This window comes from Panthera leo, chromosome B2, assembly GCF_018350215.1.
Source record: "Panthera leo isolate Ple1 chromosome B2, P.leo_Ple1_pat1.1, whole genome shotgun sequence".
NCBI lineage: Eukaryota > Metazoa > Chordata > Mammalia > Carnivora > Felidae > Panthera > Panthera leo.
Window position 1 is genome coordinate 25,652,236 of NC_056683.1, and position 13,742 is coordinate 25,665,977.

Below are 13,742 nucleotides of genomic sequence, written 5' to 3' on the forward strand. Positions count from 1 at the left end.
TGATGTCATTCTTCTCATATATAATTTTAATATGCAAAAATTAACTACAAAAACACAGACCCAAATGTAAGAACTTAAAATAACATAACATTTAGAATAAAACATAAAAGAAAATCTTAGTGACATTGGGTTTGGTAAAGGTACCTTAAAAAAAAAAACGTAAAAAGATCAAACTATAAAAAAAACACGGTATATTGGATCTAATCAAAACAAAACAGGAAACTTTGCCTTTTAAAAGCAAACCATAGATCAGGAGAAAATATTTGTAAGACACATGCTTGACAAAAGGCATTATATAGAATATATAAAGAATACTTACGGGGCACCTGGGTGGCTCAGTCAGCTGAGCGTCTAACTCTGGTTTCAGTCCAGGTCATGACGTCATAGTTTTTGATAGCAAGCTCAATGTTGGGCTCTGCACTGACAAGGCAGAGCGTGTTTGGGACTCTCTCTCTCCCTCTCTCTCTGCCCCTCCCTCGTGCTCTCTCTCTCTCTCTCTCAAAAATAACTAAATAAACATTAAAAAAAAGAATACTTAAGATATAATAACAAGACAAAAACTCAATTTTTAAAAATAAGCAAAAGATGTATATAGTTACTGTGCCAAGAAGATCTGTGGATGGTAAATAAGCACCTGAAAAGATGCTCAACATCATTGGTCATTAGGGAAATGCAAATTAAAGCCACAGTGAGATGCTTGCTCACTAGAAGGGTTATGTAAACTACAACACCATTTTGGAAAAAAATTTCTTTAATGGCTAAATAAGCACCTAACATAAGACCCAGCCACTCCACTTCTAGGTATTTACCAGAAAAGAGAGCACATGTCCCCACAAAGACTTATATGCAAAAGTTCATAACAGTTTTGTTTGTAATAACTGAAAACAGCCCAAATGTAAATCAATAGGTGAAGGAATAAACAAGTTGTGGCGTATGGTGGAATATTACTCAGCAAAAAAATACCAAATTATTGATATACTCAAAACATGGATGAGTCTCAAAATGATTACATTTAATTAAAGTAGCCAGACCAAAATAAAAGTACATACTGCATGATTCCATTTATATAGCATTCTAGTAATTGTAAACTGATCTAAGGTGACAAGAAGCAGATCAGTGGTTGTGTGGGGACACAAAGATGGGACTGGGGGTAGGGAGAGAGAGATTGCAAAAGAGAATGAGGAAATTTGGGGGGCTAATGAATACATTCACTATCTGGATGGTGATAGGGATTTCTGGGTTTATATGTATGTCAAACTCAGCAAATTATATGCTTTAAACATGTGCAGTTTATTGTATGTCAATATAGCTCAATAAAGCTGCTTAAAATCCCTCTCCCACAGCCATTCCTTCTTTTCCATCCCCACTGACACCATCTATGTTCAGGCCCTTTTTATATGTTGTCTGCTCTACAGTTACACCTTTACACCATTAGAGTTTTCCCTGCTTAATAGTCCCCAATCAACCCATTCTTTGATGCCAAAAGATTAAAAAGAATCCAGCTAAGAACACACCAATCCCTGCTCCAAAATCTTCAAGAAGTCCCAAGATCCACCAACCAAAGGAACAATAATAACTCTATGTGCCAAAGACTTTACATACATTATTTAATGTATACTATAATCTTTTAAGCATTATTACCTTCATTCCCACTTTCAGACAAGTTGAAGGACATGACCTAGTTCAAACAGCAGCACAGGACAAAAACTGTGTGTGTATGTATGTATGCATGTAGGCATTTGTGTGTGTGTATATATTCTATACCAGGGTTCTCAACTGAGGCAATTTTGCCCCCCAATCCCAGGGATGTGTGGTAATATCTGGACACATTCTTGGTTGTGGTGACTGGGGGGAGGTGCTTCTGGCATCTAGTAGGTGGAGGCCAGGGAGGCTGCTAAACATCCCATAATGCCCAGGACTCTCCCCACAATGAAGAGTTATCTGATCCCAAATGTCAATAGCAGTGCGGTTGAGAAATCCTTTTCTACACTAAAGCAGAACTGGGTGTGCCCTTTCCTCTTTGTGGGATGCTGATTTGTACCCTCTGTAACTGTCAAAATACTACTTAACCTTCAAGACCCCTGTCACCTCCACCTCTTCCACCTGAATCTCTTCCTGGTGTGGCAGTATTCTTGCTTGCATCCTTGGCCCTCTGTTGCTCTTTGTGTGACCTCCTTTAACACTTACCAGATACTTCTTTAAATGATCACTGGTGTCCGTCTTAAAGCTGCTAATAGACTGTAAACTCCTTGAGAGCAAAGACCCACATCTTACTTATTTATTTTTTATAACTTCTTCATATCATAGTAATTTAAAAGAGGAAACAGACCATGGAAAGTACTATTGTATCAAAGATGCTGTACCAGTCTTGTTCGAGTGTAAAGAAGAGAAAAATGAATTCTGATTGAGAGGCTTTCAGGAGATGGCATCAAACCAAACCTGCCTGTTACTAGCAAATTTACTATCTGACACAAAGTTCCAACTCTTTTACAATGATATTTGAAAGTAATTTAGTTGTGTGTATATTTATTCTGCCATCTTATCTTGGAAGTTTTCTTGCTGATTTTTATATTCCCAACATGGAATCTTCATCAAAGGAGCAAGGAAGGAAATGAATGAGTGAATGAATGAATGAATGCATGAATACAATTGGGTAACCATGTCCAATGACCAGATAGGGATTTAAATTGAGGGGCACCTGGGTGGCTCAGTAGGTTAAGTGTCTGACACTTGATTTCAACTCAGGTTGTGATCCCAGGGTCATGGGATCAAGTCCAGCATTGAGCTCCACATGAGCATAGAGCCTTCTTGGAATTCTCTCTCTCTCTCTTTCTCTCTCTCTCCCCACCTCTGTCCCTCTCCCCAGCTCACATGCACATGCTCCGTCTCTCTCTCAAAAAATAAAATAAAATAAATTGAGATGCTGTGCTGTCATGTCAGGTGGAGATGATTCTGAAATGGCATGCTGATCTCCTACTTCTTGCTTTTACATTCATTTTAAAGGAAACCTTTCTAGACCATTCTACAGCACACCCAGCCACTGAATGAACTACATTAGGTCATGGGCATTTGCTTAAGTGCACAGAGCCAGTAGGGGAGTTAACTTTGCTTGTTAATCACATACTCACTGAGAGGAATCAGGTCTCAAGTAAAACCCTCTCAAGTAAAAGGTCTCTAGTAAAAGCCTACTCTTATTATTTTTTTAATGTGCTATATTTTCTTTGCAGGCACGACTGTTATCAAGATGATTAACTATGGAATGGTGTTCACTAGGTCTACTAATGGAAAAGTTATGACTGAACAAATGATCTGTCAAAGTAACTGTGATTTTGATCTTTTCTTTTACTACCATAGTCAAATGTCTGTCACATGGGCAGTGGGTGATACTGTAGGGCCTGGATTAAATGACTCAGAAGTTCCTTTACAGTCCTATGATGCTATTTGAGGCAGCATTGATTATCTATAAGGAATTTATTCTTAAGGCTAAAACAGAGACCACCAGCCAGCTCTGTTTGTTTTAACAACACAAGGGAAAGGATCCTCAGAAGTAAATCACAGAAGGAATGTCTAGCACACCTGACTTTACAAGTTGAAGGGAAAATCATATCTGGACAGTCCCAGCACACGGAAACCATATTGCCCACTTTTGAAAATACCCAGAATCAGAAAACAAACCTTTACTTTCAGAAAAGGTTATTACATAGGGGTCTTTCAAGATTGATAACAGAACACCTTCTATATGCTAAGCATTTTATAGTCATTATTTCCACTTCTCTCTGGCCCTGTAAGTAGGTGTCATTAGCTCAATTACACCAGTGAAGAGACCGAGGTACAGAGTGTAGCTCTAATGAGCCATGAATTGATCCACATTTGACTCCAAACCCCATGCTCTCCTCACCACTCCTCTGCACCTCTTGGTGAGCAACTGTGGTATCAGGGAATGTGCTAGGGACAGATGGATAGGCCTGGAGGGAAGAGGGACAGCTGTAAGAGGGAGAGAGGAGCAACAGATGACCCTGGCTGCTTTTGAACTCAAAAAATTATAGGGGAGAAAGATGCTTCTACTAGACTTTTGTAGTTCTCGGAGACAAAGACCTTCTCTTTTGTCTCCATTTCAAAACAAAATTGGAGCTTTTTAAATAGGAAATTTGAAATACCAAGTTACCAGTAAAACTGGGTGTGAGGTTTTGAGAGCCGCCCTCGACCTGTCGGTTATCCACTGCATTCTGACAGTGCCTGAGTCACAGCTGAGTAATGGCCTCCACTTCTTGCTACATCCTCCCCATCCCAGCTCTTGAGCTCATGCTGTTCATTAGTCAACAGGTTACAGAAGCCCAATATGATGAACTGGATTAAAAACAAAGGGGGAGATTACTGGAAACTTAAAGCTACCACAGAAATGGCAGGGGTGTGCCTGCCCTCGGAGCATCTTCACTGAAGCCTCCAATGCTCCCAGGCTTCTCTCTGCTTATGTCTTTCCCTGTGTCAGCCTTATTTCCTCATATGAGCTTTCTTCATAAAGCAGGAAACCCATTTTCGCATCCAAGTATCATGACCAAGGAAGATCTGGGCCTTGCCTCTCTGGTCTGGGAAGAACTGGGGCCAAGGGATCAGGGCCTGAAGATCAGGCACCCAACAAAGCCGAGTGCATGGAACTTGGCTCCCTGGGCTGGGGCCGGGGCTTGCTGGGCATACAGAAGGCACAATTTCCCTTCAAATTACATGCTCAGAGCAGAGGAGCATAATGTCCTTGAAGAGAGGAATGGTTGGTCTGTGTTCACAAAATTCTAGGTGTCCACCATCACTGCCCAAGAAAATCTCTGTAAGTGCATTCTGGGCCACTGCCAGAGAGGAGGACACATGGAAATTCATTCAGTAGCTATCCATATTGTGACACGTTATACTCAAGGATTAAAATCCAACAGAGGATTTTACATGAATTTTATGCTGAAAATAATATTTACTTATTCACTGTCTCATAAATGTATCTTTAAATCTTAATAAATATTTTACTTAAAAGTATTTTGATGCTGAAGGAAGTTGACTGTGGCCTTTAAACAAATTCGGATGCAGAGGAGGGAAGCATTTGAATAAAGTGGAACTCAAAGCTTGCAGTCACAGTGGAATCTGATTTTAAAGTGGAAAATGGCTCCCTCTGCGTCTCCTCCCAGAATCGCCTCAAGCAACTTGGGGAAGGACTAGAAGACAACACCCCACCTTTGGTGAATCCAGGTGATGACTGAAACGTGTGCCCTGCCTTCAGGTTGATGGCTTCTTTGTATAAATCTGAGTGAATCCACCCTTGCTCCCTCCAGTGGGTGTATTGTCCCCTGGAGACCTCCCATGCACACTGGGGACTGAGGGCAGAGGGGTTGCTCCTGGGAACCCTGCTCTGCCCCAGCCTGTGGGCTGCTTGGGGTGGGGTGGGCAGAGTGCAGAGGATGGAAGGGAAGAACCGAGGACACATTCCATTTTGGACCTAGCATAAGCTTGCAGGGACACGTTTTGGCTCATTCCTGTCACTGGGGGCCATTCCCTCTCTCCCACCCTAATCAGCATGCAGAGTCTCAGAGGCTTCTGTCACCTAGAGTCTGAACTCATGGATGAGGGGGCCAGGGTGAAACCAGGGTGAATTCTGCAGAGCTGCAGGAATGGGTTTAACTTTGGGCTTCCAGGCCTTAGAACCTCAGAGTCAAACTTGGCTCACTTCCTTTCATCTCCTTTATTTTCCTCTGAGGGCCTGCTTTGTCAATTTGCAAATACCATTAATGGCTCAGACTCCACCCTCTCTGTGTGCTGGGTCCTACAGACACAACCAGCTGTGTGTCAGTGCTGTGTGGCCCAGCATGGGGGCTGTCCCGCATAGTTCCTCTCATTCCCAGGGCCCCCTAGTATCTTTCCCCCAAATCCAGAAGGAATGGGTTACTATAGTAAGTAATAGCGTGGGCTGTGGACATACCAACATCTGAGTAAGAGTTTTCACTACTGAGGGACGTCCAGCCTTGGTGTGACCTGGACATTTCTTTCTAGGAGGAGATTTGGAGTTGAGGAAAAGAAGAGAGGAGATGGGCACCAGGTTTCTAGCTGGTGATTGGAGTTGGGTGATTGGGTGGGTGATGGAGCCGTCTGTTCTCTCCTCCTCCCTGTACTTTAGGACCTCCAGAGCTTCCCTGCAAACTTCCTGGGACTGTGGGAAGATGAGCAAGATCTCTGCATTCTAGGTAGATGGAAAGGGAAGTCCCAGTGAGACTCCTGAGAAGATCGAGAAGAATCTGGAGAACCTGATTCGCTATTTGATATTATGTGACTGTTACGGAACCACAATCCCTTTCCCTAGTATTATGGGACCACTATGTCCTAGAAGAACTTAGAACATTGTTTCTTAAAATTTAGCGGGCACAGAAATCACTTGAGACTTTGTTAAAAAGTCTCTTAGCCTTACACCCTGCGTTCCTCACAGGCTTCAAGGCTACTGCTGGGTGGGCAGCCCCACTTTGAGTAATGTTGACTGAGAAGACAGAGCTGGCTGTGCTGCAGAATCCCACAAGATTTATTGTTCACACTGGAGTCAAATGACACTCCCAGTTCAAGCATGACTTGGGAAAACATTTGCAAAGACTTCCTAAACCTCAGTGTTGTAACATCTTCTCTGGTGTCTTCCCTGTTCTGTCCTCTGTGCCGCTGTGACACCCATATGACAATAGAAACTAGAAAAGAAGTTCCTGATGTGAACTGGCCTGAGGTCTCCTCTCCTTTGATCTTTCATGATTTCCACACCATCACCAAGTTCCTATTCTGAGAATGGTAAGGTGGAGGCAAATAGGCAATGAAAGTTTCGGCTAACACCACCAAGGAGGGCAAAGAGCAGAAATTCATTCCAGTCTGTGGCTGCTCAGGGCCATTAGTGGAGGAAGTGGTTAAGACCGCAGGGTGATGCAGAGACAGGGAGACAGGAGTGGAGGCCGTATTTAGCAGTGTTCTGGAGTGCCTTCCATCCCTGTGTGACCATCAAGCAACCTGATGAGAAAAATCTGACTTCCATGGTGTTAGACCTCTGATACTTGCTAATATTTCTTAACACTCTCACCTATAAAGGGCCAAAAAAAAATTTAACAGTCCCTTATTTTTAGATTATGCTGACAGTTGATAAAGTACCTGCTACCTGTGTTACCTTACTTGACTTTCGTAAGAAACTTCCAAAGTGAAAGTGAGCCCGACAGCCACTGTTATCCTCGCTGTAAAGCTGAGAGGACTGAGGCCCAAGGAATTTATGTGACTTTCCAGAGATTGGATAATGGCTTTGTCTCAAAATCTTATTTTCCCAACACTGAAGAATGCTAGAAGGATCTACAATGTGCACTTTAATTGAATGACTCATCATCGAAAGGGGGACTTTCCTTTAAGAGGTTTTATGATGTGAATAACAAGCATGCATCTTCAAACTGCATGAGTTTTTAGGGATGATTATAATCTACCCTCCTTTAAGAGATAAGGAGGCAGAGGTTTAGAGGAGACTAATTAGTATTCTGTGATCCCAGAAGTTGTCTGAATCTGTTTCATGACTTACCACCTTAATCATGTTAATTATATAGTTTTTATTGTACTCCATTAAAACAGCATGGAAAGGTAAAGAAACACTGGCATTACAATACAGGTTATTTCTTAAGTATATATATCGCAAAAAGGAGGTGGATCCTGTGATTGATTGATTATTTATTTATTTACTTATTTTAGTGCAGAAGTAGAAAATTCATGCCTTATTCTAAACCACACTATTATTCTCAGTCATTCTACATGAGTCCAGCAAGCCAGACAGGGAAAACCAGCTCAGGATGTGACTGGCCCATTGACCTGAGTCAGGGAAGTCTCACACTTGCACCAACTGAGATAAGGAAGATATCTACTCTTGAATATCACTATCTTCTCTAGCAAGTAATGTCAACTAAACACATGCTTGCTGAAAACCTAGTATGAGACAGGCCTTGTGAAGTTAATATGATTATTGCTATCACTGCCTTCGGATTATTGGTATCATCCGTATCCCAAAAGACACAATTGTATTCAATGCTGGCTGCTCGGTGTGATGTAAGCAGAGGAAGGAAGCAATTAATTCCAACTGGTTGGTTTAGGGAAGACTTCACATTTTTGTTGGATTTTGAGGCAAGATTTCAAAAAATTGATAATGGAAGAAATACTTTCTGCTTCAGAAAATATGTGTGTGTCATAAGGCTGCCGGTTATGTAACTCCCACTCATGGTAAAGAAATACCAGAACTATAATTCTGAAGATTGCCCAAGGAGATGGCTGTGTGGACTCTGGCTTCCTCAAAGCTGGTTTTAACCGGGGCACAGCTCCTCCTGAGGAACAAGGAACCTTCTTTGTGTGTGCACTTGTGATTCAAGCTTCCCATATCCATGGTCAGGTCTGACTTTCTCCATGCTCTCGGCCCACTGAGAGAGACTGTGATCACGATACCTGTTTCTTCTCATTGTAATAGTGAGGAGGTGGCCAGTCAGAGAATTCACTGGCTGCAAGATAAGGTCCATATATCTCATTCCTCAGTAAGGAGCCAAGTCAGGGAAAAGCTGTGTGTTCAGTAGAAGCTAAAAGTTCATCAGGATAGTCAAGACACACCGAAATCATCTTGCCCCCAAATCTATCTTCCCTCAGGGCCCACCAGTCCATGCGGTGCCTCCATGAGAATGGGAAACAGAGGCCCTTTCCTCTGGGTTTCAGCTGGCCTGCCCCTGGGCCCACCTGGCTGGTACATGCTTGGCAGCTCTGTGTCCCCACTCACGTACCAATTTCAAGTGCGGATGGCTTAAACCAGTTGCACTCGGATAAAACTAGCAGCAACTATTTGAAGGGGCTGAGGGAAAAGTGGGGAGAGAAGGGAGACAGGTCCACTTGGCATGAAGACTTTGGACAGGTCTCCTCATGGCTTCATAAGTCCCTGACTATAGCAATAAAGAAAAGATAAATGAGTATACGGGTTAGCAATGTTACCCTTGGTCTGAAAAGAGTCTGTTTGCCACTGAGAAACCTCTTTCTAGAGCACTGATGTCGGGTAGCATAGCATAGTGCAGTGATTCTCAAAGTGTGATCTGCATGGACCAGCAGTAACAGCAACACCTGGGAACTTACTAGAAACACAAATTCTTAGGGCCCATCACAGACTGACAGAAATTCTGGGGTTTATACAAGAACTTCAGGTGCTTCTGAGGCACATGAGAGTTGAGAATCCCTGGGAAAATGGCCTGGCAGGCCAGACCACATGGGTTTCAAGCCTGGTTCTGTCATCCTGGGGCAGTCACTTAAACCTCCCTAAGACCCAAAGTCCCCTTCTATATTTAAAATAGACGTAATAACAATACTAGCTCAGATAGTTATTTTGGAAATTGAGATCAGAAATGTAAAACACTTTGAATAGTGCCCAACACGTAGCAGTCAGTACACACACGTTTGCAACTATTGACACCAGCCAAAATTAAGTGTCAAGTGTCCCTGGGAAGACTGCAACCCTCCACCTCCCCCGGCTGGCCTCCCCGGTTCAGTGTGGCCACTCAGGGAAGGAAATGAAAGAGGATGTGGTCAGGCACTAGCCTCTCATATTGCACAGTCCAGAGGAACAGAGCAATAGCCAGCCAACACGCTGCAGCCCTGGAAAACCACAGGTGCTCACAGAGCTGTGAGCAAAAGCACCGTTGGCCTGATGGGTCTGAAAAGGCTTTCCTAAGAAAGTGATGTTTCAGCTGAGGTCAGAATGAGTGACAGTCATACCTAACTCTTGATGAACCCTTACTATGTGCCTGGCATTACTTTCAACAATATGTATTTTAAATCAGGTAATCCCTGTTCTGATTAGACACTATTTTGATCCCTATCCTACAGATGAAGAAAGTGAAAAAGGTGATAACCTTGACCAAGGTCACATAGTACAGATGTGGCACAGATAGAATTTGAACCCAAGCAGACAGATCCCTGGGCCCATGCTCTTCACTCTACATAAATTGGTGGAGGAGCTGAAAGACCCAGGGGCTGAGGTGCTAGAGGGCAGGAGTGTGGGGTGAAGTGAGGCTGGGGAGGTGGTAGGAGTCAGATCGTGGGCTTGTTTTTATACCGAGAGCAGAGAAACACCATGTAAGGATTTTAAGCAGCAGGTAGAAAGGGCTGATGGTAGGAGATCAGACAGGTCTCCTTCCTCCCCGGCTGTACTGTGCAGACTGGAGGGCGGGGGGAAGGAGTGTGCCAAGGTCAGGAAAGAAAAGAGGGCAGCAAGTCCAGACGGCAGGCAAAGGAGAAGGAAGTGGCCCAAGACCCATAGAATATTTCTTCTCTGTTTCTCTGATGGTTACCAAATCCAGTTCTTCAGTGCCCACCGTGTCATACCTTATGTGGATGGCCCAGCTGGTGTTGTGCAACACACAAAATGGGTGGCCCCCTGGTGGCTCTGTATGCAGCTATTAAATGTCATATTGCTAACAGACTAATTTCAGGATGTGAAAAATCATGTGGTGAGGTGAGAAAAAGCAAGCTATAAAGCAGATGACATATGCTTCCAATTTTCACACACACACACACACACACACACACACACACACACGCTCGTGTGCGCACACCCATTGGAAAAATACCCGAAGGACATATACTAAAATGTTAACAGTAGACATCATTGAGAAGAAATATCAAAGGTGATTTTTATTATTTTTCTGTGTGTGCATGTTTGTTTGCTTTGCCGTACCCTTTCCTGTTTTTTGGCAATGATCACACGCTTTTGTAATCAAGTAAATTCTTTTAAAAACTGTTTATTCTTGTATGAGGCTAATCTCAAATAGTGAACCCAGTCTTGGCTGAGTGTGGCCACCTGTGTCAGGTGGGCTCTCTGATGAGATACTTAAGCATTGCCTCATCGGTCACGGCTGAAGCCTGACTCCTGGTGGACAGAAGTATCAAAGACAGACTTCTGTTTGAAGACATCTATGTAAATCGCTTGTTGAAGTTTACTTATTCACTCATTTTATTATTCAACAAGTATGTACTGATCACATTCTAAACATGAAGCACGATGGGAATATAAAAACAAGTTTAAGTAATGTTTACAAGTTATGTTTATAATAAAATTATGTGAAGGAATATGACTTGCCTTTCCTTTAGTTGGAGTTTTATGTCACGATAGTATGGCAGTTTCTTCACACTGGTCCTGCTCCTCAGAGACTATGGTCTATTCCCCGGCTGTTACTGAGAATGGGATATTTTTCTTGGTATATTTTCTGTCTATAATTAGTAGTCCCGAACCTATTAATTTTCATGTATTAACATCCAACCATTTTCTTGGACTATTAGTTTTTCAGACTATTCTCTCTGGTTCTCAAGGTATACAGTAATGCAGAATTTTCTTCTAAAATACAGTAGTTGTACCTCTGCCTCAGAGACCTATTCTAGGTATTCACCACTTGTTCCTTTAAATCCACTTTCCACCCTTCTTATGCTCCTTTTCAATCAGGGAAGCTTTGGGTAGGTTCTGCCAATGGGAGGCAACAGCAACAGATCAGAGAGGGCAGGAGACAGGTCAGGCTATTCATTTCCTTTCCCCAAATTTTGCTCTCCTATTTCATTTTTAAAAAAATTCTTTAAAAAATTTTATTTTTGAGAGAGAGACAGAGCATGAGCAGGGAAGGGGCAGAGAGAGGGAGACACAGAATCCAAAGGAGTCTCCAGGCTCTGAGCTGTCAGCACAGAGCCGGATGCAGGGCTTGAAACCATGAACCATGAGATCATGACCTGAGCGAAAGTCGGACATTTCACCAACTGAGCCACCCAGGCGCCCCTTAAATTTTTTTTAATGTTTATTTATTTTTGAGAGAGAGAGAGTGTGTGTGTGTGAGCATGGGAGGGACAGAGAAAGAGGGAGACACAAAATCTGAAGCAGGTTCCAGGCTCCGAGCTGTCAGCACAGAGCTTGATGCTGGGCTCAAATCTGCAAACTGTGAGATCATGGCCTGAGGTTAAGTTGGATGCTTAACTGACTGAACTACCCAGGCGACCCTTTGCTACCCTGTATCTGCCAAGAGGTACAGTAGCTCCTGAGCTCTTCCACTTCTATTTACAGTCACAATCCTCATCAGAAGGCAGTCTCAGGGTTTCCTCTCAGCTCCCTTCCCTTGCCTCCTCAGGTCTTGAGTTGGAATTGTTTCCTGTGGCTGCGAGCTGTAAGTATTTTCATTAATTTTAAATTAAATATCCTAAATATCCATAAAGATGATGGACTGAACCCACACCTAATTTTTTTCTCTCAAGCACCCTCACCCCACAAAGAACCATGGAAAGGAATCTTTAAAAGCCATCAACCCTTGATATGGAGAGAACAAGTGATAATGGTGCCATAACATTAGAGGTTGGGAAGACGGCAGGCAAGTGGTAACTGACTTGGCAGATCTCAGTAGGGAAAGCCAAAAACCCACCTGATCTATGTGGCAGGTGTCTCAAAGGCTTGGGCAGTGGTGGGTATGCTCTCCTATTCCAGGCGACTGGAGAATTCTGAACTAGACCCGGATTGAGTTGGAGGCCTGGCTACTGTTTCATATTCAGAGATCAAGGGGACATAGGCACACAGATTGCTGTGCAAGGATTGCCTACATGGCACTGAGAACACGGGGAGCCAGACCTTTACATACTCAGCAGGAGAAAAGAAGAGTTTCTCAGGGGCCCTAAACAGTCCAAGAAGAGCTTAAGTACACAGACTTTCAGAATTTCCATGGCTCAGCAGGGATCAGAGTCCACTCCCACCACAGGCTCAGAGCTTCCAGTCTGAAATATTGAGACCAAAACAAACAGAAAAAAAAAAAAAAAAAAATGGAAGGAGAGAATACATAGGGAGAAAATTAAAAACAAATTTAATATCCTTTAGAGAGAAAGCAGTCATCAAACAAATGAGTCAGCAAGTAAACACAGGCTACTCCAAACAAAAAGGGAACATTGAAAGTGAGCTCTTGGAAATTTAAAACATGATGATGGTAAAAATGAAGGGATGAAAATAGAGGAATATCCCAGAAGGTAGAGCAAAAAGACAAAAGGACGGGAAATGAGGGAAGACAGAGACAGGGACCAGTTCAAGAGGGTGAAGTTCCCGACACACCAGAGAAAATGGAGATGAGAAAAATGCAGACTCTCCCTTCACATATATTCCTTATCAAACCACTTACCATGTTCACCACCAGCAATCATCCACCATCATCTCCACTAGATTACTGCAAATTCTGATTTCCACTCTCCTCGCTTTGCCCTGCCTTTCCTCATCAATGCAGCAGAGGTGATCCTTACAAAATTTAAGTCCCATTGTAACACTCCTTTGCTAGAAACCTTGAGTAAAAGCCAGTCTTTCCCATGACCAAAAAGGTTCCACCTGTCCAAACCCACATCGTCTTTCTTTTCTCAACTTCAACTACTTCCTTTCCTCTCCTCTAATCAGACTGACCTTTTTACTGGCACTGAGCCTCCTAGACATCTTTCTTCCTCAGGGCCATTGTACTTGCTGTTCCCTTTGCCTGGAATGATCTCCCACATACATGAATGGCATAATCACTTCCTCTCCCTATTTTTTATTTTGAGAGAGACAGAGACAGAGAGAGAGAGAGAGAGGGCGGGGGGACAGGCAGAGAGAGGGAGACACAGAATTCAAAGCAGGCCCCAGGCCCTGGAGCTGTCAGCACAGAGCCCAACACGGGGCTCAAACTCCTGAACCC